The 27,318-nt window shown below is 41.3% G+C and overlaps 1 pseudogene across 1 annotated transcript; it reads left to right on the forward strand.

Annotated features, from left to right (window-relative positions):
• Positions 1–145: 145 nt before the first annotated feature.
• On the forward strand, positions 146–27,083 carry LOC307104462 (protein LSM14 homolog A-like; annotated as a pseudogene). Its single transcript has 4 exons — positions 146–335; positions 23,874–23,984; positions 25,683–26,214; positions 26,310–27,083. The product of its transcript is annotated as a protein LSM14 homolog A-like (transcript).
• Positions 27,084–27,318: the final 235 nt, after the last annotated feature.

A 27,318-nucleotide genomic window follows, 5' to 3' on the forward strand; every position in this document is an offset into this window, starting at 1 on the left:
TAGGAGCAAGCACAAGCACGTATCTCGTTCTCCTTAGTGTCTAGAGCTGACTCACCTCCCACCTCCTTCCCGGCACTTCAGACACATTCATTCAGGTTGATGCACAGGCCAGTCAGAGCCGCCTTCAAGTCTGCCCTGCTGGTCCATGCGGCGTGAGAGGGATCAAGTGCCTGAATTCTTCCGAGATCATCCCGTAACTGCCCGCCTAAGAGAAGAATCGGAAGCATGGGTGAGAGTCTCTTCAGCGGGGCTGCCTGTGTTTCAGGACGTGAGCTGCTACATCACCGCTCTCCGTACATACAACACCCTTCCTGTAAACTCAGCCCTCCTGAATAGTAAGGGTCACTGCGTCTAACTCACTTGCCTATTCTGACCCCTTACAATTCTGTCTTCCAAAATACCTGTCATTGCCTAAACTTGCCAAGCTCTCCCCTGCTTGGCATATGCTCTTTCCTTTCTTCTAAAAGTTCATTCCACCACCATCCCAATCGCCTCACCTCTCTTTTTTACCTGGCAAATCCCATCTTCCCCTGTATGATGTAGCCACTGGCTCTTTTGGAAAGCTTTCTCTGATACCTTCATCTTCCCACACCCCGCTCCCCAATATCATCAGGCACTTCTCTGGGTTACTCATTACCTCTGTGCAAACCCCCTATTATCCATTTGACAAATACCTATGAAGTGCCTATACACGCCAGGGGCTGAGGAAATGGGGGGTGAGCCTCGTGATATCCTGATAGCAGCCATACAGTCACATGGGAAGCAATGAGGAAGCAATTATTAAGGTCTGATAAATGCTAAAAAGAAACATTCTAGGTGCTGGGGGTCGGGGCAGGGAAAGAGTCCAGAGCAGAGCCTCCCAACTGGTCCAAAGGAGGCAGAGAAAGTGACATTTCAGCTGATATCTGAAGGAAGTATAGGAATTAACCAGGTGAATTGGGGAATAAAAGGAAGACAGTTTCAGGTAGAAAACATCCTGCGTGAAGGCTCAAAAGCAGGAAACAGGAACTTTTGAGAAATCAATGGCTGTCTGTATGGCCAGGGAATTGTTTTAAGACTCAATTAGAAGAAAGACCATTCTGGTTTCAGTGGGGAGAGGAGGAGGACTGGAGAGAGAGGGACCTGTGTTTGTAACATTTACATAGGATTTCCCTATAAAGAGTTGAAGCCCAGTCTGGCTGGTGGCGTGGTTCAGTGGTTGAGCTTTGACCTATGAACCAAGAGGTCCCAGTTCGATTCCTGGTCAGGGCACATGCCTGGGTTGCGGGCTGGATCCCCAGTGTGGGGCGTGCAGGAGGCAGCCAATCAATGATTCTCTCTCATAATTGATGTTTCTAACTCTCTCTCCCTTACCCTCTCCCTTCCTCTCTCAAATAAATTTTAAAAAAAAAGAGTTGATGCCCAATAGCAGTTAAGAGTTTTATAATTCTGCATTGTTATGGGTTGCTGACTTATTTCTGAACTTTTAAAAAGGTCACTACATTATATTCATCTTTTTAGCACCAGAACCTAGCAGAGGTTAGCAGAGAGTGTGAGAAATGTCTACAAAAGACAAATGGTAGTACTTCCTTAGAGTAGCTTAAGCTCTAAGATTAGGATCTTTTTTTGTTAAACTGAATAAAACAACACAAAGTGGAGTATCTTTCTGTTCCTATTAAAGCATTATTTCATTAAAACAACAGTATCTTTATTAAGCAAACACTGATTTCCAAACTTACAGTTTACAAGTACTACCTAAGCAACCCAAAGATCCAATCACAGATTGAGTGTCTATAGACAGCCACCAAAATGGATCTTTAAGGCAATGCTTGATGTAGAAATGAATAATGGTTTCAATAGTGTGTAGTATGTACGTGTACGAATAACTATCTGATGGATGCAAACATGGCCCAATTGCATTACTAAATTGTGACAGAATTATGAATGTTAGAGAGAGACTAAAGATAATAAAAATACCCAATAAAAACGCTTTTTACAAATCTTCCTATATAATAAAGAGCTAATATGCTAATTAGACCAGACGGCAGAACAACCTTCCGGAATGACCTTCCGGAACGACCAGTGGGTGGGGGATGGGGCCGTGAGGCAGCCGGGGCTGTGAAGACCTACCCTTGCACAAATTTCATGCGTCAGGCCTCTAGTTTTATTATAAAATTAAACAAAGATACAGGAGACCACATAAAACAAATACTGGTTTAATGATTGATTTTAAGGTGAACACCCTTGTAACTACCACGCAGATTACGAAGTAGAACTTTGCCATCTCCTGTAGCCTCAGCTCAGTTCCAATCCCTTTCTCCCCAACTAAGTAATCACTATCCAGACTTTTACAGTAATCACTTCCTGGGATTTCTAAAAAAAAATTTGTCACCCAAATGTGCAACCCTGGGCAATATCGTTTAGTTTGTGTCTTGCTTATTTAAAAATGCTTTTAAATCTCTTTTAATCTATAGATTCTCCCCTCCGTCCCTTTCATTTTCTGACAATTTGTTGGAAAATCCAGGCTATCTGACCTGAGGAGGTTTGCAGAGGTTGGGTTTTGCTAAATGCATGTGCAACTCAACATGTTCTTCTGGCTTCTGTATCCTGCAGCTGGACCCAGAGGCTAGATCAGACTCAGGTTTGATTCCTTTGACAAAATCAAGCATTTTTTTAAAGTCAGAATGAACTGTTAATGTCTCACATTTCACTGTCCGCCCCTTCAGAGTTGTTCTGGGCTCTGCCTGTCGGCTCTGCTCTAGGCTGTCAGTCATGGAGATGCTCCTGTGCGCACACGCCCTCCTTTGGGCTCTAGGAGCTCCCTGAGCCCATCAGCTCCTCTGACTTGGGGAAAAGTGAGGAGCACCTCTGTGGAGGCAGCAGCTCCCTGGCCCGCCGCGCTGGGAGTCTCCAGTCCAGTTTATTCACTGACACTTACAAAGGGACATGGAACGGAGGGACATTCCTCCTTCACTCAGACCGCAGCCTCTTCCCCATTTGTTTCCCAAATATTGTTCTCAATCACATCGAAGGGAAAAAAAACTAACTTTAAAGTTTAACTGTTCCAGTGAGACCTCATTTAAAATTGTGAAATGTAGCTTTCTGTCAGCCTTTATCTTCTGAATGCACTTCTGGCCCTAAGTCATTTAAAACAATACGATAATTACCCACCACTGCCATCATTGCATCCTATGATCCAGTTGATCAGAAATTAAGTTAGATCCTGGTAAGGGATAGCTTAGACTGGCCATTCTAATAATCAAAATTTATGGAGCACTAGTCTTTCAAGAATTAAAAGTACCTTAGCACTTGATTTGTCTTGAGGTGAAATACTGGACCCTATTTTTCAGATCAGACTGAGTCACATGGCCACTTATGTCTAGCATGGCAGTGGCATAGCATCTAACTAGGGAGTCGTCCTTGGTACTTTCCCTTCTTACCTTCACATACAATCCATCACCAAATTCTTAGATCCACTTTTCTCATGTCCCAGTCTCGATCCTAGTCCAAACCACTGTTCTCACCCACAGTTTCCTAACTGGTGTCTCAGCCTACACTTCTGGCTCCTCAAAATCTATTTCCACAACAGTCTGCATGGCCTGTTAAAATGGAATTTAGATCGTATTTTCCGCCTCCACTAATTTCTTCAATAACCTCTCATTACTGCAATAAAATCCAAACCACTTACCACAGTCAGCAAGACTCTGCTCCAGGCTCTTGCCAACCCCTCCAACCTCATGCCTTCTGTTCTCCTCCTGGATCTATGCGCCAGCCACCTGGTCTCCCCTCAGTGCTCACATCCCCCTCTAGGGGCCTTCAAACACTCTGCCCCACTGCATCCTCACTCTAGTCGTCAGGTGTCAGCAATACCTTCCTGGACCGCCTACTTCATTCAGACTGTCCCTCCCTCACTAAATACCTGGTGATAAAAATCTGTTGTTTTTCAAATTAAAATGACAATGAGGTACCACCTCACACCTGAGAGAATGGCTACCATCAATAAATCAACAAACAACTGCGGGGGAGGATGTGGAGATAAAAGAACCCTAGTAGCTGCTGGTGGTTTTCACCCTTCAAATTACTTACCATAATTATTTTAAATTGCGGTAAAATATACAGAAAATAAAGTTTACCATTGTAACCATCTTATAGTGTACAGTTCTGTGTCATTCAGTACACTTACATTGCTGTGCAACTATCTCCAGAACTTACTAAAACTCTGTCTCCATTAAACATTGGAGACAGAGTTTTAGTAAGTTTTGGAGACAGAGTTTTAGTAAGTTTTCCCCATTCTTGCCCTAGCTGGTCTGGCTCAGTGGATAGAGCATCGGCCCTCAGACTGAAAGGTCCCAGGTTTGATTTCGGTCAAGGGCATGTACCTCAGTTGTAGGCTCAATCCCTGGCCCTGGTCACAAGCAACACGATTCTACTTTCTGTCTCTATGAATTGACTATTCTAGCCATCTCATGAAATAGATGAAAGCGGGATCAGTCAATATTTGTCCTTTTGTGTCTGGCTTATTAGCACGTTATAGCATGCGCCAGAATTTCCGTTCCTTTTAAGGCTGAGTAGTATTCCGTTACATGTACACACCACATTTTGTTTATCCATTCATCTGCTGATAGGTACTTGGGTTGCTTCCACCTTTGGCTTGTGTAAAAAAATGCTGCTATGAACTTGGGTTACAAATATATGTTCAAGTCCCTGCTTTCAATTCTTTTGGGATATACCCGAAAGCTGAACTGCTGGGTCATAAGGTAATTCTATTTTTAATTTGGTGAGGAATCACATGCTGTTTTCCATGGCACCTACATCATTTTCCATTCCCACCAGCAATGCACAGGCTTGCAATTTCCCCACATTCTCACCAATACTTGTTAGTCTCTGTTTCGGTTGTTTAATAATTGCCATCCTAATGGGTGTGAAGTAGTGACTCACTATGGATTTGATTTGCATTTCTCCAATGGTTAGTGATGCTGAGTATCTTTTCCTGTGCTTATTTTTATATCTTTGGAGAAATGTCTATTCAAGTTCTTTGCCTATTTCTAGATTGGCTTGTATGTTTTTTGTTGTTGTTGAGTTATAGGAGTTCTTTATATATTCTGGATATTAATCCTTTATCAGGTATATGGTTTTCAAACACTTTCTCCCATTCCTTCGGTTGTCCTTTTCACTCCATTGCTGTGTCCTTTCAGGAACATAAAGTTTTAAGTTTTGATGAAGCCAAATTTATCTATTTTTTATTGTTGTCTGTGTTTTTGATGCCATATCCAACAAATAATTTATAATTCTGTTTTATATCGCAAATGTCTATCCTAACAGACTGTAATTTACACAAAGGCAGAAACCTCTGTTTTTAAAAAAACTGATTTTAAAGAGAGAGTAAAAGAGAGGGAGCGAGAGATAGAAACATCAGTGAGAAAGAAACATCCATCAGCTGCATCCTGCATACCCCCCACTGGGGATCGAGCCCACAACCCGGGCATGTGCCCTGACCAGGAACCGAATGGCGACCTTTTGGTGCATGGGTCGATGCTCAACCACTGAGCCATACCGGCTGGGCAGAAACCTCTCTTTTGCTCACATTCCTATCCCCACTGCTTTCACTGGGGCTAGTGACTACGTGTTCCATTATATATTTGTAATCTGATGAATGCATATACTTTGACATTTTTAACTTGTGATATAGTATGGTACCCTATTAACTAGTACAGTTTGGAAAAATACTGTTTAATAAATGTGATCTTGTAATATATAATTGTCTTTAGCATGAAAATTCACTCAATTATGGCACATAATTTAAAGCAAACCCCATGTAAAGTTTCAATAAGTATTAATATTAAATACAACAGAAACTATATCAATGGCTTATTTTGAAAGCATATTATTTTTTTCAGATCAAAACTTTACAGATCATTCCCTGGCTGGTGTGGCTCAGTTGGTTGAGCTTTGTCCCATACACAAAGAGGTCCCTAGTTCAATTGCTGGTCAGGGCACATGCCTGGGTTGCAGGCTTGATCCCCAGTAGGGCACATGAAGGAAGCAGCCAATCGATGTTTCTCTCTCTCATCGATGTTTCACCTTCTCTCTCACTCTAGCTTCCTCTCTCTCCTTCTACCTTCCTCTCTCTCTAAAATCAATAAAAACACATTTAAGAAACTTTACAGATCAAAATGAAATTACTAGAAACCCATCTTCCAGGTTTTAGTCAATCCATTTCAGATCTAATTAACTTCATGATATATTTCTTCATTCTTCACTGGTAGTTTTTCAAAAGTGGCACAGACCTGCTTCTTACATCAAATGAGGGGTACAGCCCCCTTGAGCTAATCTGAGTGTTAGCCCAGATAAAATGCTAAAAGTAGCCTTCCTTTCTTATTTTGTAAACATTCTCGAGAAATTTAACAAGTATTAATCTGCCTCTTAGATCAAGCAAATCTACAAGGGAGTCTCTAATTCTTTTATGTACTTGCATGCTTCTGGGAATTAGAATTGAATAGGGCCTGTATTGTCAACTGTGAAACGGCAGGGGGCGCTCATGAGGTTTTTAAGGCAGCTATTACCAGCCACTGGCTCCCTCCAAAAAACAGTGCATTAAGAAAAATGAACAGTACCACGGAGGAACCCAAACAAGAAGGAAAAAAAAAATTAATAATAATAATAATAATAATAATAATAATAATAATAATAAAATAGAATGTCTTCCAAAGAGAAGTAAAAATGGCTAAAATCCATTGTATAATAAAGGACTGATAGAAACTAACCCTTAACTCAAACCTACAAACACAAGTCTCAGACTATCCTTACCCTAAACCCAGTGTATCCCTGGGTGCCCAAGACCCCATCACTGCTCTGAACCCTTACCATCTTTCTTATGTATCAAAGTTTCTAGGCAGCTGGCTTCAAAACGGTTGTGCTTACATTTTCTAAACATATTTTTAAAATATTCTGTGAAATTCTCTTCGGAGAACAGTTTAAATTGTATTTTAAAAAATGGGTTGTAAACCACAGAATAGTGAAAGAATATATGAAATATAGGCCTTGTTCATTGTAAAGAGTGAGGGAAGCAGGAAGTTTGGGGTTAGGATAAGAAGTGACTCCTGTGAGCCCAGGAGTGAAATGAGAACATGAACAGAAAAGCATTTCCTATTTGGGAGAAATCACAAGTGACGTTGGTACAACTTGCTGTGCTGTCCTTTGAACCTTCCCGGGCAACAGGCATCAATCTTTAGCATTAACAAGCTGCATACTGCTCTTTATCCTTTATCATTACTTGTCATCATTTAAATATGTCATCAGCAAGAACATGTAAATACGTAAAGTACAAAGAAGAAAAACCCCCAATTTTATAAAAATCAACTGCTAACCTTTTCACGTATATTCTTCACTCTCTGCTCTGTGTGTATACAATATGTTTACACATTGAGATTATACTTTCAGTCTACCAGGTAAATTGTGGAGACAACTTGAGAGTATCCTGGGGTGGCTCAGAGGAACTGTGATCAGGGAGGGGGACTGATGAGGCTTCCCCTGCATCTGTAAACTTTTTCAAGGAAAGAGCTGAAGCAAATACAGCAAAATGTGAATTAGTATCTATTGCATCTGGGTAGGAGGTGAACAAGTGTTTGCTGTACTACTCCCTATATTTTTCTGTAAGTTTGAAATGCTTTCTAACTTCCAAAGTAAGGAAAGGCTAGACTTGTGTGTGACCTCACATGTGACATGTGTGTGGCAGTGTTCCCATTCCTGGGGGTCTCTCTTGCGGCAGTCTTCTTGCTGCGAGTATAGACACTTCTGGCTTTTCATAAATTGCTCTTCACAGAGCTCAAGAGACCTCCAATAGAGAGTTCCCATTAAAAAGACTGATAACTCTCCTACAGAGAAAGGTACCATCATTTAAAACCCCTCCCTCCTTCGTCAGTAACAAAGTTTCAACTGTCCCAGTGTCTCCAGAGAGCCCTGCACACCTGGGGGCCAAGAACACTGAGCACGAAGCGTGACACAAGCATCTGAAGCTGCGTTTTCTCTTTGCCGTCACATCCCTAAGTGATGGATCTTTCGGAGGATGAAAGTTTTGTTTTGTGGCTCAGATATGACACAAACGGATATAAATTCAGGACTTTTGGTGCCTGTTGCCTGGAGGTTTGCTAGAGCTGGAGCGCTGTCGGCACACAACCACTGAGGTCAGAAAGCTCACCCTCCCGTGCATGGCACACGCCAGCATGCTCTGCCAGGGCCTGAGCTAAGGGTCTCGCTGACAAGGTCTCTTGACTTCATCTGGGGCCAAGACTCTCTGCCTTTTTACAACTCAGATGATGGAACCAAACTCTTGGAGGGCTTTGACAGTTCAGCCTAGGTAATCTGTCCTTCTGGAAAACTGCTGAAAGGCACCCAAATATGGGAAAATCCACTCTTAAAATAGTATCAGATAAAGGGAGTATGCGATGAGATTCTAAAACATAATTGTGTAGTCGACTTCCATGTGGGCTGTGGAGCCTGCTTTCAAACTTCACATGGTACTACAGCTTTCAGGGACACCTCCCTTACGTACTCAAAAGACACTAACCCTTGCAAGACTCTATCTCATACAGCAAGTTTTTAGCTGATGGTCCAGAAGAAGGAAGAGAAAAATATTACAAAGAAAATCTCCTTGAAAATCCCAAAGACTTGACCGTCAGGAATCATGGAAAGCTTTATCAGAACTGTGGAAACAATCTGTAAATTCTTCAGTGAAAACAGAAGCGAGGAATTTGGTTCCCATTCATTAAGGCCATTATAGTCAACCAAGACAGGGTCTCATTTCCCCCTCCCATTCGAGGAGCTCTCTTGGCGGAGGAGAGCATGACCAGTGAGTGGGCAGTGGTGACACAGTGTGAGGAGGCCTCGGCCTGGAGATGGGGATCACAGCGATCGAGAATTCGCAAGGACTCCTGCCTCTGGGCCCGCCCCTACACGGAATGTGTGGCCTGAAAATGAGGATCTGGCAGCAACTTCCTGCCAGCTTAAAAAGAAAAGGGAGGAAAAAAGTCCCCCTCTTACCTTCTCTTCTACCCCCAACCCCAGCCCTGCCCCTAGAAGGCCAGCATCTTTTCCCAAAGATCACGGACATGGCACACACAGCCTGGGCACCGGTGTGGGCGGGCAGACGCCACTGCCTGGTGCTGTCACGGCCGGGGCTGCCTAGCAGGTTCAAGGGGAGGTGGCCCATTCCTCCAGGACCTGGGAGAGCTGACAGGGCACAGCCAAGTGCACTGGATAAAGCGGTTGAGAAAACATGGTGCCCCTTAATGAGTTATTTCTGCGCTTGGGTAACCTAAGGGCTGCTTCAGGAGGCTGGTGACAAAAAAACTTTCCAGGCCATTGTATGGAGAAAGGCAGGCACTTTCCACCCTTTCTGGTACTAAAAAGAAGGCCTTTTGGAGTCTTCCTGAGAGATGTGGATTTTAAGGGCGACCTTAGGTCATACAGAACTAATCAAGTGAAAACAATAAGAAAATGAGCCTGACAGTCAGCAAGTATCTGAGGACTTTATCAAAAAGAATTAGAAATGGACAAATTCACTGGGAGCTGCCAGGGATCAAATCTGCAAGGTGGCATTGTGTGGCCGGGATTAAATTATTTATTCATTGTTAATTTATTTATTTATGTATGTGCAAATGACCTTGCTGCTGCAGGTGCTCGGGCGCCTCTGAAAGGGCCAGGATTTTTAGATCCAGGCCTAGAATGTTGGTCCATTTAACTCATTCTTTCCTTAAGGCGATCAGCACTGACTTTTATCTGAGGAGCTGGAGGGGGACCGGCTGTGTGCGGAGAGAGCTGCAGGACCAGAGCAGCCCAGAGGACCCAAGGATTTCACTTCATTCAAGATTCTGGGGAAGGCTGCATGCAGTTTAATGTCCACCAAATTAGCAAATGAATGCTTATGTCAATATGTGAAAAATCCCTGCTTCGTCTAAACAGATAAAAAGCCTCTGGGGAAACTCCAGAAAATGCAGGCTCGTTTTCGTTCCCTTTTTAGTTAATTTAATTTAATTTTTAAAAGGTCACAGCACTTCTAGAGTTCTACGAAAACCCACAGAAGTACAAAAAATAAAGAAGGTCTAATGGATACTTGATCCTGAACATGCTTGATATAGACTCGGGTGTGACTACTAGAAGAAATGAGGAGATTTTATCAGCCATTCTCTGTATCATGTTTATTATTTAACTAGGGGCCCAGTGCACGAATTCATGCACCTTGAAAGGAACTGTGGGCCGTGAGGCTGCGGTGGGCACAGGGGCGGGTCTCGGCCCATCCTCTGCCCCCCCCCGCCCCTCCCGCTGTGGCCCTTTGTCCCATCTGCCGGCAGCCCCGCTCCTGCCACCGCTGCTCCCACAAGCGGATGGCGCCGGCCCAGCTCGCTCGCACCCGCTGACAGCGCGGAGCGACTGGGGCCGGTGCCGGCAGCAGGTGTGGGCGCTGGCAGCAGGTGCAAGCCCAGTGGGACCGCGGCACGCAGGAGCAAAGAATTTTCAGTAACCACTAGAGGCTTGCCCCAATGACAGTAACCGGCAACCCACCTTGGTCTGGCGCCCCCACTCACCTGCTCCACCATCCCGCTGCTGCTGACACCTGCATGTTCCGCGCGTGCCCCCTGGTGGTCAGCGCACATCATAGTGACCGGTTGTTCAGTTGTTCCGCCATTCGGTTTATTTGCATATTAGGGTTTTATACATATAGATAGTAACCTGCCCAAATGGAAAAGCAGAAAATCCACTTTTACCTCTCACATAGGCCTAAGACATGCAAACAAATAATTATTCTGTATGTACAGCAACAGAGTTTGGGGGAGAAATCAATTGTGATATTATGTTCTCTAAGGTTAGGCAAATAATGATCACTGCAAATGGCCATTCTGCGCGGCTGCTGACCCTCCACAGTGGGCACACTGTGTCAGCCTGGACCTCTGGAGGAAGGGAACACAGAACTCAGCAGGGAGGGGGTTGGGATTCAGACAAGAAGCCCCACATACGGAGCCAACAACCTCGTGTCAGTGAGTCTCCTTAAGGGGAAAGACCCACTTACTGTGCAAAGATGACAGCCGAAGACACCGGGGAGGACCTTTCTACTACCCTGGTAAGGATGCTAAGCAAATGATTTCCTGGGAGATGCCGCATTTCTTAAGATATAGCTGATCCCAAGGTAAATTAGAAACCTCTTTAATTGCACAGAGGTAAGCATTACCCAAAAGGGGTGGAAAAGGAAAAAAGTAAAAAAGGAAGAAAAGAAAAACCAAAGGAAATGTCTTCAAATATAACAGCAATATTTTATTTTGCATATTCAGTTGTTCTTGGTCCCTAAAATATAATAGATTGGCATCCAAGTAGTAAATAAACTAGTAAATTCTAAAGGAGAAAAAAATATATAGTATAGAGGACTTTTCTATATTGCTGAACATCATTAATTTATTCTCTACTATTTTGAAAGTTGTATTTTTGACACTAAATACCAAACTGCCTAAAGAATAAAAACTCCAAGAAAAGTTTCTCTCCTCATGAATTTTCTTGAACTTACCTCAGAGTAAAGGGATAGTCAGTCTAAAATAACAATATAAATTAAACCCTCATAAAATTATGAACTCCTGGGATAAGTTTTCAACTTCTGAATCTGTAATTAATTTCTGTACGTTAAAGTTCCACTTTGTTTGTGGCACACCACAACAGAATATCTGCCTGCTCTGAATAGGAATGTAAACGCTCTTTAATTTACTTAGGTTTTCATTCAGAGTGTGGACAGTGCTGTATTTGAGGTACTGGGAGCTATGTGTTTAATTTTCCCCATAATGAATAGATGCTTATCGTCTGTCCCCTACTTCTACGTAAGAAGAGAGGGTGCTCTGCCTTACTCAGCGGGAGACCTCCGGCATTTAGAACATGCCTGGCACACGGGACGTGCTAACTCTGTGTTGGCTCACCGATGGCTTCTTTCCCACCTTTCAGCTTCCAAGGACATGTCCTGATCCCATGGATATCGCCAGATAACCCAAGCACCTTTTTACCTTCACACAATGTAGTAGTCATTCATAGAGTATCCGCTGCAATCTTTGGGTTTTTTGCTCTCCCCAAGTTTGAATGTGGTGGAAATTAGGTTGTCTGCTATGAAAATCGAGTGCATCATAACCTCAAAGCTTGTAGACCTTGGAGGTGGAAGAAACCTTGGACACACTTCTCTGCCCCACTCAGTACCCCAGGAAGGTGGTCTCTCCCTGAAAGCTGCATCACTGCAGCTTCTGTGCCCTCGGGCTTCCACCTGGGGTTGTCAATGAAAGATGCAGGAGACAGAAGGCTGCAAGTTTTACTGCTGCTGTTTCTCTGCCTTGGAGCCGTGATTTGGCCAATGGCGGCCAGCTTCCATTGGGTGGTCCCCCTTTCCCACTGGGTGACTCCCTGTTTACAGCTCCACTGGGCTCCTTGAACAGCACTGCCTCCTTCACTATGTCAGGCCTGATGGTAAGGCCGCCCCCTGGGGCTAGTTCACTGGTGCCTCAACAATCCTGGTAGACTCCCTCAATCTGGCTCACCCCTCTCAAAATAGTTCCTTCATTCAATACTCTTCACAATCCTTACTGAAATTCCCTACTTTTTCCTGCTGGGATGCTAAGACAAAGACCACATGGTCCAACTGCCCATCTTATGCAGCAGTTTACCCATTTCCAGCATTCCAAGGAACTACTCCACTTACAGACGGTTCTATTTATTTAAACGTTATTCCTTTTTCAGAGGCAGGGAAGATCTGCTTCCCATGAAACCCTGCTTCCGTCCTTGGAGCACACAGAATAAGCTCCTCTTTCCACTACCTGACAGACCTATAAATATTTCAACCCCGCTGTCGTGCCTCCCCCAAGTCCTCTCTTCCCCAGGCTAAATGCATTCAATTCATTTTTTACTTTACATATCTCCTGCCCCATCTAAGTGCCTGAAGACTAGGGAGTGAAGAAATACAATAAATTTATAATAATTATTGGTGTGAGTGGTGGGATAAAGGAACCAGAAAGGAAGAACTTGCCTACTTCTGGCCTCATCCCTGGGGCTGATTCGTCAACTTCTCATTACATATTTTTTACTGCTATCTTCACTTAAACTTATATATCACTTGGTCTATTCGTTTTTGGCATTTTTTATCATGGTAAAATAAACATAACATAAAACTAAACATTTTTAAGTGTACAATTCACTGGCATTAAGTACATTCACAATGTTATACAACCACCACCCCTATCCATTTACAAAACTTTTCCATCATCCCAAACAGAATTCTGCACCCATCTACACTAATAAAAGAGAAATATGCAAATTAACTGTACCTTCACAACGCCCACCAGCCAATCAGGAGTGAGTATGCAAATTAACCCAACAAAAATGGTGGGTTAATTTGCATATGCAGGTGCCGAGCAGCCAGGGGCAAGTGTTCCACACTGCCCCAGCCTCTCCGGGCCTCTGGGAAGCATGGGAAGGCGGAAAGGCGGCTCCGGGCCGGAGCAAAGGCAGAAAGGCGGCTCCGGGCTGGAGTGAAGGCGGGGCCGGCAGCCAGGGGAAGGAAGGCCCATTCTTGCACGAATCTTCGTGCATCATGTCTCTAGTTAAACAATAATTTCCCATTCTCCTCTCCTCCCAGAACCTGGTAATCTCTCTTCCTCTGTAACTTGCCTATCTTAGGTACCGCATGTGAGTGGAAGCATACAAAACTTGTCCTTTTGTTTCTAGCTTATCTCACTGAGCATGCCTTCATAGTTCATCCATGTTGCAGCATGTATCAGAATCTCACTCTGAGAGAGATAGAAACATCAATGATGAGAGAGAATCATTGATCGGCTGCCTCCTGCATGCCCCACACTGGGGATCGAGTCCGCAACCCAGGCATGTGCCCTGACTGGGAATCAAACTGTAACCTCCTGGTTCATAGGTTGACGCTCAACCACTGAGCCACACCAGCCAGGCTCTCACTCCTTTATAATGGGTAATATTCCATTGTATGGATATACCACATTTTGCTTATCCATTCATTTGTTGATGGATACTATTATGAACACTGATATATAAATACCTGTTTGAGTGCCCACTTCCAATTCTTTTGGGTATATACCTAGGAATGGAATTACTGGACCATATGTAAATTCCATCTTTAATTTCTTGAAGAACCACCAAACTATTTTCCACAGTGGCTCTATGATTTTACATTCCTAGCAGCAATGCATGAGCGTTCCAATTTGTCCACATTCTCACCAACACTTGTTATTTTCTGCATTTTTTTAAAGTTATAACCATCCTAATAGGTGTAAAAATGTCTTTCTACAAAGCGGTTTTATGGAGGTAACTGATTTACAATAAACAGCACATATTTAAAGTATATAATTTGATAAGTTTTGACATATGTATATACCTGTAAAACCATCATCATAATCAAGATTATTACTATATCTATCAAAAGTTTCCTCAAGCTTCTTCATACTCGGTCCCTCCTATCCTTCGCCCTTCCCAGGCAACTTCATCCATTCCTTAACCTCCTCTGCAATTTGGTTCCCCTTACCTATACTGCTTATTCCCTTTCTGTGAAGCTGATCTCTTAGATCAGAAGATGAGAGCAAAAATGATTAGCAGATCTATTCAGTAGCTTTTAGACATTCCAAGTCCCCCCTCCCCCCAGCAAGTCAACCATAAGTACCAAAAGCACCATTTCTTTGAAGTTGCAGCCTCCTCTTTTCCAAAGAGAAACAGGGAAAGCAGATGTAAGTCACAGTTACCTTTGAGGTATGAATTAGTACTCTAATCTTATATAGACAAAGGAACAGTGGCTTGCAGAGGTTAGACAACTTGCTCAAAATCTCACAACTCAACACCAAAAGCACAAGCTATAAAACAATTGGTAAGTTGGGCTACATGAAAAGACACCATTAGGAAAACAAAAGCATAAGTCACAGAGTGGAATAAAATATGTACAAATAATATGTCTGATAAAGGCCTTGTATCAGAATATAGAGAGAGAATTTACAATGACTAATGTATAGAGCTTGACAATTGACCAGATTTTTTAAATGCGCAAAAGATTTGAATAAATACTTCTCCAAAGAAGCTATACCTACATCTAATAACGCACAAAAAGATGTTCAAAATCACCCTGCTGGTGTGGCATTCCATGGACCCAAGAGGTCCCGGATTTGATTCCAGGTCAGGACACATGCCCGGGTTGCAGGCTCAATCCCCAGCAGGGGGAGTGCAGGAGGCAGCTGATCGATGTGTCTCATTGATGTTTCTCTCTCTCCCTCTCCCTTCCTCTATATCTAAAAATCAATAAAAACATATCTTTAAAAAATCATTAGGGAAATGCAAATTAAAACCACAATGAAATACCACTAGGCATCCATTAGAATGACTATAATAAAAAAGATACATATTAACAAATGTTGGAGAGGAAATGGAGAAACTGAAACCTTCATGCATTGCTAGGGGTAATGTAAAATGGCACAACCATTTTGAAATACAGTACAATTTCTTAAAAAGTTAAACATAAACTTACAATACAATCCAGCAATCCCACTCTTATAAATCTATCAGAGAAATGAAAATGCATGTTCACACAATGACATGTACACAAATGTTCGTAGGACATAGCAACAAAAAACTGAAAGCATTCTAAATGTCCATCAACTGATAAATGAATAAACAAAATATGGTATACCTATAATCTGGAATACTATTTGGCAACTAAAAGGAATTCATTCTTGATACATGCTACAACATGGATGAACCTGAAAAACATTATGCTAAGTAAAATAAGCTAGACATAGAATATATATTACATGATCACATTTATAGAAAATGTCTAGAAAGAACAAATGTATAGATACAGAAAGATACAACTGTTCTAAAACTGGATTGTGGTGATAGTTCACAACTCAATACATTTATTCAAATCACTGAGTTACAAGCTTACAGTGGATGGATTTGTAAATGATTAAATTTTTAAGTGAGTAAATATGTAAATTATATCTCAATAAATCTGTTTTTTTCTAATCACACAGTAGGTAAATATCAAGAAAAGTTATCTTGAAAGAGCTATGATGAATAAACCTAGGCAAAGAAATAGAAGTAGGATATAACTTGGTACTAGACTTCTTCAACCTCCCTAAAAATTAACAAAAGCTTATTTGGGGGGTTATACTACGCAATCATACTTATGGTGTTCCTTTCACAAGAAGCCATTAATTATTTTTACAGCCTTTTATTGTGTTTTGAATTTCTCCCAGTTTTCCTTAAGTCTATTTTATTCCCTAAGATTCTGTTAAGTATTTGGCAGTGGATATATTTTTGTGATTCTATTTGAAACTTTGTTTTATTTGAATTCCTGTAACTGAAAGTATTCTAATAAAGAGCAAACACTGACTATGGATATGCTCATATGACAGAGGATAATCTCTGAGGATGCTCAAATGACCGCATCTATCACATATCCACAGATACTATTTCTGTAAAGTAGTAACCACTACTTATGAGCAATTAAGGCATCATGGATATGACAGAATATTCCACCTAAATTACCTGTGGTAGAGACTTAGTTATCTACCACAACATCTATCTGCTTCTCCTCACTCTCTCCTTCCTAGCTGGGCACATTGCTATTCAGGATAAAAGACTACATTTCCCAGGCATCCTTGCAGCTGGGCCTGTCCATGTGACTGAACTCTGGCCATATGTTATAATTAGAAGTATTGTGTGAGATTTCTGAGAATGATGCTTAAAGTGAACAGACTCAGCTGAAAGGAACCCCCTTTTTGCCCTTCTGCCTTCTCCCTATTTCAGGCCTGCCACTAGTACACGCAGGCCAGAGCTTCAACAAGCGTCAGAACCATGAACTAACCTTTAATATGAAAACCAAGCTTTAGAATGGGAGAGCAGCCTGGCCCCTGATAATAATACCAGGAAGATGCCACATCAGCCCTGGGCTGCTTGCTCCATCCTCCTTTTGAGGGATGGAAAACACACCTCTACCTTATTTAACACACAGGGTCCTTGTTTCTATTATTGACTCAACCTTTTCCTAACCAACACACTGTCTAACGTGAGAATCCAATGGAATTGTTCTTTGAATCAATCAACTTCCCGATTTAGTAAGTATAAATGATTTGGATATTGAGATAAATGAACTCTCCTTTAAGGAATGAGAGGAGACAGGAAAGCAGGGAAGTAAAGTTCCAGAGCTGTCAGCAACATGGCACTGAGGCCAGCAGAGGGGATACAGTGATACTCAGTAGCCATGGTAACAACAACTACAGCTGCTATATTGGAAGTCATCCCAATAATAGGATTTCTAGAACTATACTTAATGATTGCTGCCTAGTGAGGCAGCAAATGGTAAACACACACACACACACACACACACACACACACACACACACACACAAATGATCATTTCCTAAATCTGACTTAACTTTTCAAAAGATTAGAGACTTCTCATAAGGTGAAAGCTAAGTCCATGCACTTCTTCCTGAAATGCTGATCTAATCAGAAAAACAATTCTCTCAAAATACGAAATTCTCAAACAATTGCAGTTCCTTAAAATTCTTTTCATTTATTTTAGAGGGAGAGGAAAGAAGGGAGGGAGAGACATAGAGAGAGACCAATTTATTGTTCCACTTTGTTACATGTTCATTGGTTGGTTCTTGTATGTGCCCTGACTGGAGATGGAACCCACAATCTTGGGGTATCGGAATGATGCTCAAACCAACTGAAGCACCTGGCTAGGCCTTAAAATTCTTAAAAATACAGTACTTACTGACTATATATGAGGTAAATATATATTGTGTCTTTGTGGTTTTTCTAAGTCTAAATTATGTGCATTCAGACTCAGTCTCACCAGCTGCTCTGTCCTACTTGTGCGAGCACTTCCCCGTGTTCTCTAATGAACACAATCCGCTGGCTATATTAGTATTCGGTGCAGATAACATTTAGTGAATACGTTAGATGAAACAATTTGATGGTTTCTATGCCCATAACAGTGGTGAGGTGGTGGTCATATAGGACAGATAATGTGTATGTCCATGTGCTCAGGAACAACTGTTCTAAAATAAGGCTTTCTGACTGGTGTACTAAGTGTGGGTTGGTAGTTGGGCTCTGGTGCAAATGTATTGCTAATTTAGGCTTAGAAATATTAAATGACTAAGAAAAAGACTTAGATTCATATAAAAATTAATGCCTGAAATTAATCTTTTTTTCCAGAGACCTCAGGAAGTCACCTGAGTCTCAGATTCCTTCCTTGTATCAGAAAGAAGATGGACAATTTGACCTCTAAGGATTCTTTTAGTGCTAGCTTGCTAAAAATATGAATTTTCTCCTGGGAGTAACATAAAATAAATATACTATAAATAAAAATAGGGCTGGCTGGTGACTCAGTTGGTTGGAGCCTGGTCCCATACACCAAAAGTTTGCGGGTTTGATTCCCAGTCAGGACACGTACGGGAGGCAACCAATCGATGTTTCTCTCTCATATCAATGTTTTTATCTCTCTCTAAGAAAAAACAAAGCAATAAAAATTATATCCTTGCCAAAACCGGTTTGGCTCAGTGGATAGAGCGTCGGTCTGCGGACTGAGAGATCCCAGGTTCGATTCCGGTCAAGGGCATGTACCTTGGTTGCGGGCACATCCCCGATAGGGGGCGTGCAGGAGGCAGCTGGTCGATGTTTCTTTCTCATCGATGTTTCTAGCTCTCTATCCCTCTCCCTTCCTCTCTGTAAAAAATCAATAAAATATAGCCGAAACCGGTTTGGCTCAGTGGATAGAGCGTCGGCCTGCGGACTCAAGGGTCCCAGGTTCGATTCCGGTCAAGGGCATGTACCTTGGTTGCGGGCACATCCCCAGTAGGGGGTGTGCAAGAGGCAGCTGATCGATGTTTCTAACTCTCTCTTCCTCTCTGTAAAAAATCAATAAAATATATTTAAAAAAAAAATCAATAAAATATATATTAAAAAAAATTATATCCTTGGGTGAGGATTAAAAAAATAGTCCATGCATATGAATAAATGCATTGTCTTCAGATATGCTAAAAAGGAAAATGTTCTGGGAATCAATCAACTTCCTGATTTAGTAAGTATAAATGATTTGGATATTGAGATAAAGGAACTCTCCTTTAAGATTCCAAGTTACAAGTTATTTTAGACAAGTCAAGCATACAAAGTAAAACTAAAAATACACGGTCCTGTCGAAATCAGAAGGGATTTGGCGTGCATAACTGGCTCTCCGTTCCTAATACTTTTAATAGACCTCCTTGATACAGATACCCTTGGACATCTGCCCTGGCTGAGGGAAACGCATTCCAAGCTTATCCGAAGAGGTTACTAAATGCGGCCCTGTGGGAAATAAGTGCTTACAAAGCCCTTCTGCCTTTGGCTTGTTTAGACTCCTTTCCCAAGTTTAAAACTCAGTATGTGATCATTCTAGTCAATACAACCTGGAGGTATTTGGAAAAAATCAGAAAGTGTGGCTAGGAAGCTACTGGCTGACAGGTCAAAGGTGTTTATTTTGATGTTCTGAGAACCTGAAGTCCTCTCACAAGATACATTTTAAGCTCCTGGAATCCTAAATCTTCTTGAAAGTCATTCATCAACAAGAACCAAAAGTTGCATGGCAAGAAGTGATTCACACCAAATAGGCTATGATTTCCTATTAAGTAACACTTAATATTAATTTGGATACCAACATATTTGGATACCAGTATATTCTTACAAATTCTGGAATAGGCAAACTATGGCAACAAAGAAAGATCAGTGGCAGCCTGAGACTGGGGGAGGAGACTGACGATACAGGGTGAGGACAATGTTTTAGATCTTCATTTTAATTATGGTATCCATTTATCAGAATCCATTCAACCATACGCCTAATTGTATTTTCCCTATGCATCAGTTGCTTCGACAGATTTTCTACCAGAGTTTTCCATAACAGAACTGCCAATACAAATAAGAACTCACTGACTAGCTATACATATTGATGAGTATCAATATTCACGTAATACAGCATGTTCTAAAAGAATTATCACTAGATTATGGCATTTCATTCCTTACACTGAAAAGAAAATTTGTATTGCCAAAATCAAAGAACATGACCAGTAGTCTAAAATTCTTTTCCTAGATAACTTAATTGGACAAATGTGATTAAATCTGAGAAAAGTGAGGCTAATAATTAATCTAGTCAGTAAATAAAGCTAGTCTCTAAAAAGCCCTCTAAGACCTCTGTTTAAACATGAAAGAGTAAATGCACGAGTTTATCTCCTCCCTCTCCTAAAACCCTTCTAAAATGATAGTAAAGAAATAAAAAGAGCATAAGCTCACAGGGCCAGGAGTGCTGTATGACACGATCACATAGAGATGTCCAACTGGAAAGCGGGATGAACAGTAACTGAGCAGGAGAGAGAAACCTCAGTACAGGAACAAGGGGATGCAGACAGGAGGAACTGAATTCCCAGCACAGATTCCTGGATAGGTCAGGACTGGATGCAGCAGGGAACTTGGAAGGCAAGGATAAGAAACAAGGATGAAAAAAGGAGGAGAAATTGAACCAGGAAGATTCCAGACTCAAAAACATCAGGGAAACTGAGCTCAGGGTCAGGTAAAATACTAAAAACAAGAATTAAATGGAAGTTTGCCCACTCAATAGTTTATCTATCAAATATTTTAGCCCATTTGCCCCCCAGAACTGCCGGCCAGGGTTATATTCCCAAGGCAGAAATGAGAAGGTTCTCTATTAAGAAAGTGAGACACACACACACGAGTAAAGATAAAAATTGACATTTGGGAGTCAGCAAATAACCTATCTTACCAACGCACAGGGAGCATTCAATTGATTTGAGTGCCTTACTTTTAAATATAAATGGATATAGAAAGACTGCTAAACATTTAGGAAAGCCTCTATCATGAAAGACAGAGATAATAAAAAATAAAATACAATGGCAAAGGGAAAAAAAGAAAAGAAGGGAGATTACAAAGATAATGCAGGAAGCAGAAGAAAACTTAAAACAACCTCCTATAATTAATATCCTCTTAGGAAAAGAGAATATTTACTTCATTCATTCAACAAAGATTCATTGGGCAGCTGACAAACATAAGTATTATTCTCATTTCTGAAGGTGCTGAATTTGAAAAGGATACAAAAATTCCTGCCTTCATGAAGTTTATAGTCTAGTCTAGTGTATAATGTATTTATGAAACTAGAACAGAATGCTATATGAGGAATAATCACATAATTTTTAAAAGAGCTCTAATAAATTAAAAACTATTATAGTTCTCTATTCCTGCTGCTTTATTTCAGGCCCTTGAATTTTCACAATGGCTTGGAAAGAGGTCTCCTAACATTAGTCTTTACTACCACCACCCCAATCCACCTTTCTCATAGCTGCTAGAATAATTTTTATTCGACCAATACATCTTGAATCATATCATTCCTCTTCCTAAAGTTCTTTTGTGGTACTTAACTGTCTTCAGGATAAAATACAAACTATTTGGCAAATCCTTAAGGCTCTCCATGATCTGATTCCTGCTTATCTCTTCAGTAGCACTGTCTACATGTACCCCATGCTACACCCATATTTGAATTACTCTTTATAATTCTTTGAACACATAATGCTCCTTCTTAAGACTTCAAACCAGTACTTTTCAAAATGTTTTTTATTTCAACCAACAATAAGAAAGGCATTTTACACTGCAACTCAATAAATACAGTTTTTCTCTCTCCTCTCTCTCTTTTCTCTCTCTCTCTTTATCATGCATGTGCATACATAAATACAATGGGGAAAAGGTTTCATGAAAAAACACCCATTCTATGTGAGGTGCACTCTGATATTTTCTATTCTATTCTGTTATTTTTAGAATCCTGGTCATAACACATTAAATTGATTTCATGATCTATTAAGGGGACCCAACCCATCATTTGAAAACAACAACAACATTGCTCTAGTTCCTTGCATATGTTAACTTCCCTGTTTGGAATATCCTTCACCTTTTCTTCTGGCTAATTCTTACCTGTCCCTCAAGACCCACTTCAAAGTGCCTTCCCTTCTCCCTGCTCTCTGGATTAGGTACCCCACTATGTTTCCATAGCGCCTCATGTACACCTGCCACTCTCTGTTATCGTTGTCTCTTCATTGGTTTGTTGCTCCTATTGAGTGAACTTCTAGAGGGCAGTGATGGAGTTGCTCATACATGTGTACATCCACTGCCTGGGAAACAGTGGCTAGTGCCTGGAAGGCCCTCACTGAATCCCAGCTTAGGAATCCATCTGTTCCATTGTTCACTTGGGTAAACTGAGATGCCCCAAATCACAGAGTTCCAAATCCTGAGCTTTTACCTATTTGAAGAAGTTATCCCCTGAGGGAACATTTCTGTAACAGAGCCATGGAGAAGTTTCTAGTTTTAGGGGGAGCACTTCTCTTCCCATTATGATTGAGAACAGCAGTTTTCAAACTTTTGGGTCCAAGAAAATGTTTACACTTTTAGCATTCGTAAGGACTTCAAAAAGCCTTGATTTATGTGAGATTACATATGTATGTATTTATTATGTGCTTATATTATTGTGAAAACAGGGATGAACCTAGAGAGTATTATACTAAGTGAAGTAAGTCAAACAGAGAAAGACATATACCCTAGGACCCACTTATATGTGAAATCTAAAAACAAAACCAACCAACAAAACAAAACAGAAGCAAACTCATAGATACAGAGGACAAATGGGTGGTTGCCAGAGGGAAGGGGGGAAATGGGTGAATGAGGCGAAGGGGGATAAGAGGTATAAACTTCCAGTTATAAAATAGATAAATTGTGGGGATATAAAGGACATAGGGAATATAGTCCATAATATCCTAATAACTTCATATGGTGACAGATGGTTACTAGATTTATCCGTGGTGATCACATCCTGAGGTACATAAATGTCTAAATCACTAAGTTGTACATCTGAAACTAATATAATATTGTGTGTCCACTCTATTAAAATATAATGCTATAGTGATTTTCCAATGAAGCAATGAGATGGAAGTGTAAGATTAAAACCCTTTTTAAAAATAATAGCTTGTGATTAAATCAAGGCATAACTTAGTTTCAATTTGAAATAAAAGTGTGATTACTAATGTATGAAACAAGAAATTTAACTCCAGGCTTCATTGTACTTTTACATTTTCCAATGCCAAATCAGTCAGGGTCTCTCTTGCACTTTTCACTCTCCTTTCTTTGGGGAGGTGAGCTTTCTGAAATGAAATGGGCTCTTAAAGTTACATCCATTCTTTCCTGTCTTCTGCCACCTGGAGTTGTCACCAAATGTGATTCGCTCATTATTTGCTTCTGCCCAATCCCTAATATCTCGGTTTCAAGCTACTGCTAAGTTTTTAGATTTCTTTCAGTGCTCAGACTGACTGGAAGTAGAAGTTTCTTGGCAGCAATAATATTAATGAAGTAAAACCCCATTGTTTATCAACTATATATATACTTTTCTACTCAAATACAAATTCCAATGTTAGGTGTCGTCGCCAAATAAACTGAGAAAGCCCAGACAGTTGAGAGAACCAAGCATGCCTCATGTTGCCAAAGAAAATAAGAAAGTCCTGAAAAACTACAGGCTAAGCATTAGACAGACACATAGATAGAATCAATGTGCTTTTTCTCATGCAAAGAAAAAAAATTAGATGCAAACTTTACATTTAAAACTGCATTGTTCCCCCTTTAATCTGGCCACCATCCGAGTGGTGATCTGGATGTTAGAGAAGAGATGAATGGGAGACATTGGCAGGGATTGAAGCTTGGAGATGAATGTGGAAATGTAGAATGGATGTTTCTTTTTTTTGGCTTTGAGTTGACCGTTGTTTCTGTCTGTTTTTTAGAACTGATCCGAGAGGACAGGGAAGTCAGTGTGGGCGGCTCTGAGGAGCCTCCCCTCTACAGCTGCGGCTCAGAGGATTATGGCGCTTCATCCACAAGGCAACATTGCACAAGTCGCCTTTGAACAAAAGTCATGGATACTATTAATGATATGGTAATCCTTCATCGAGCTACCTCCCAGTAGTGATTATACTGACATGGGAAGAATATCTAAGTCGTGGAGGCAGCCCACAACAACACTGTGTCATTGTTCACCCCAGGCTTGACCAGGACTAACTTTTACCAGCATCTCTCACATCACCTTCCCTCTGGAGCCTCCCCCAGCCCCGGCCCCAGCTCCCACTCCCACCCCGTCATGGTGAAAAAGTGGCAAAGAAAATCCTGATCCTGAATCTTTTTTTAGATTTGTTTTTGCAAGTTCCCACACACATTTAGTGTCATCTCAAAATTCATGCTGTCAACTGGCCCCAGGAACCATTTCCATCTGAGAGCAAGACCACACAAAGGTTAGTTCGGTAGGTCTCAGAGAAGATGTTTTAATTGTCTGACAATAGATTCTGCTATGATTTGACTTGCAAATACTGTCCTCTTGCTCTCAGATAACAAGCTCAGAATTAGAGAATTTGTCAATAAATTTCCAAAATCCTCCTTTATTAAAACACCGAGATAGCAGTGGTTTCCCCATTTGACAAGACTCAAAACACTCTCCAGCAGAGAACATTTTATGGCTCACCACACTCTGGGACTCCCCTAAGGGTCAAACTAATTCACTCATAGGTGATTTCCCCTTAATGTAAGCAAAGCGGCTTTTATGAAAAAGAAGTATGTTTATGATTTTTATGTAATTATGTGTGTAGGATAAGCATGTTTACATTAACACTTCAAATGACTTGTGGTGAATGTACTTGACAATGATAAAGAAACTATACACTCACCACCGTCCTGACCTAATTATTTCTTTTCCAAGAATATTTGAAGGTGATACCATTTCTCTGCTATCCAAAACAAACGTAAACAAAACCAATACCTACTATAATTTTACAGACACTCTCCCATATTCACGAGGCTACATAGATATTTTTCTATCCCACATAATAAACCATGCTCTCAGCACACAATGAAGTTGTGATATGAAAAAAATCTGACTTTCCTAACAAATATCTCTGGAGAAGATCACTGTTCTAAATCAATTTTTCTTTAGTACTTACCAAAAAATTCTTACAGAAATGACACATAATTTTAGTAGAAGTGTCATCTTTGATAAATATATACACTTAACCAACATATAGCTATAAAAGACAAACAATAAATTGTATACATATAATACTTTAAAGGTTATTTTCTGCTGTCTATATAGGCTATTTTCTGCTTAATATAAAGAACACTGACAATTTATGAGAAATGTTAGGACCAATGTGCTGTCTTCTTCCTTGTTAAAATTAATAATGGACAGGCTATTTTTAAAATATATTTTATTGATTTTTTTACAGAGAGGAAGGGAGAGGGACAGCGAGTCAGAAACATCGATGAGAGAGAAACATTGATCAGCTGCCTCCTACACACCTCCTACTGGGCGTGTGCCCACAACCAAGGTACATGCCCTTGACCGGAATCGAACCTGGGACCTTTCAGTCTGCAGGCCGACGCTCTATCCACTGAGCCAAGCCAATTAGGGCTGGGCTGGCTATTTTTGAAGCTAGATTTGGGAGAAGATGATGAGAGCATCTCCATCTGTTCTTTGGACTTTACATACACTTATTTAATGTTCAGATATTTATAAGAATGTACTGGGTCTGAGGTGGCTGCTATAGGTGCCGACAGAGCAAGCAGGCGTGCGGAGCGGCGTCAGATCTGCCTCACTGGGAGCAGCCATAGCAGGGGTGGCACCAGGAGTGGGGGCACCCCTTTCATCTGCAGCAAGATCAGCCTTATCTCCAAGGCGGAGATCCGCTACGAGGGCATCCTCTACACCATCGACACTGAGAACTCCACCGTAGCCCTCGTAAAAGTTCCTTTGGTACAGAAGACAGACCAACAGATCATCCAGTATCACCCCGAGATGAAGCCTCTGAATACTTATATTCCGTGGGGGTGATATTAAAGCCTTCACTGTTTGTGAGCCTCCAAAACTGCAATGTTCTTTGCCTCAGGACCCAGTTACCGGTCAGTCTTCACTAGGCTCATCTACTTCTTCATTCCAGCCAGTGGGTTCCTATGGACCGTTTGGCAAAGTGTCGAGGTACAGCCAGCTCAGTCCAAGGTCATTAGTTGGGCAGCAGTTTGGTGCTGTTGGTGTTGCTGGAGGCTCCTTGACATCCTTTGGAACAGAAGCATCAAGCAGTGGTACCCTGGCCCAAAGCAGTGCAGTTGGTTCTGCCTTGGCATAGGATACAAGATCTGTTAAAACACAATTGTCTCGAGGTCGTTCAAGCCCTCAGATCCTTTGAGAAAAAGCCTTACCATGGAACAAGTAATGCAGACTGCCTCGGCCCACTTATCAGCTCTGACACCTGTTGGGAGAAGGAGCCCTGTATCAACCAGGCCTTTACCATCTACCAGCCAAAAGGCAATGGACAATCAAGAGCACAGGCGAGCTGAAATACACAACGTTTCAAGACCAGAAATGAGCCACTCAGAAATGATAGCAAGAGACAAATAGTTCCAGATGCTCCTTCAGCTCCAAGGAGAGGGTGGGGGGGTCACTGACGTGGCAGGGGAGATTGGTATTCGGCGAGATGGTGCTATGAAATTTAAGAAAGACTTTGAAAGTGCAAATGCACAATTTAACAAGGAGGGAATAGACACAGTTTCATAATAAACTTAAATTGAAAGTGGAAGATAAACTTGAGAAACAAGAGAAGCCTATAAATGGTGAAGATAAAAGAGACTCAGGAGTTGATACTCAAAACAACGAAGGAAACGCAGATGAAGATCAACTTGGACCTGATTGCTGTTCGGACAAAACTAAATCCTTCTTCAATAATACTTCTTATGATAAGAGAGAACGGAGACCTAGCTGGCCTGAACAAGATTAAATGCTGAAACATTTGGAATCCCACTTCATCCAAACCGGGGCTGTGGGAGGTACAGAGGTAGAGGAGGTCTTAGTTTTTGTGGTGGCCAAGAGTGTGGTGGTGGCAGAGGCGGTACCTTCAACCACCCCTCGAGGATTTTGTGGTAGATTCAGAGGAGGTCGTGGGGGCAGATTTTGAATATAGGAAAGATAACTAAGTTGCTGCATAGTCTACAAACAAGTCTTTGAAAATAGGTGAATTTCTAGCTCTTCATGGTCCTGAGAATTGGTTTCAGTCTTTACCAAGAATGAAGAAGTGAATTCACTGTTTATATGTCACTAGCACTGGATTTTCTTGTTTGTTTGCTTGTTTTTCTGCTTAATTTCAAAGATATGATGCAATTATATTGGGCAGGGGAGGGAGGCACTTCATC

This window comes from Cnephaeus nilssonii (genome assembly GCF_951640355.1).
Source record: "Cnephaeus nilssonii genome assembly, chromosome: 8".
Taxonomy (NCBI): Eukaryota; Metazoa; Chordata; class Mammalia; order Chiroptera; family Vespertilionidae; genus Cnephaeus; species Cnephaeus nilssonii.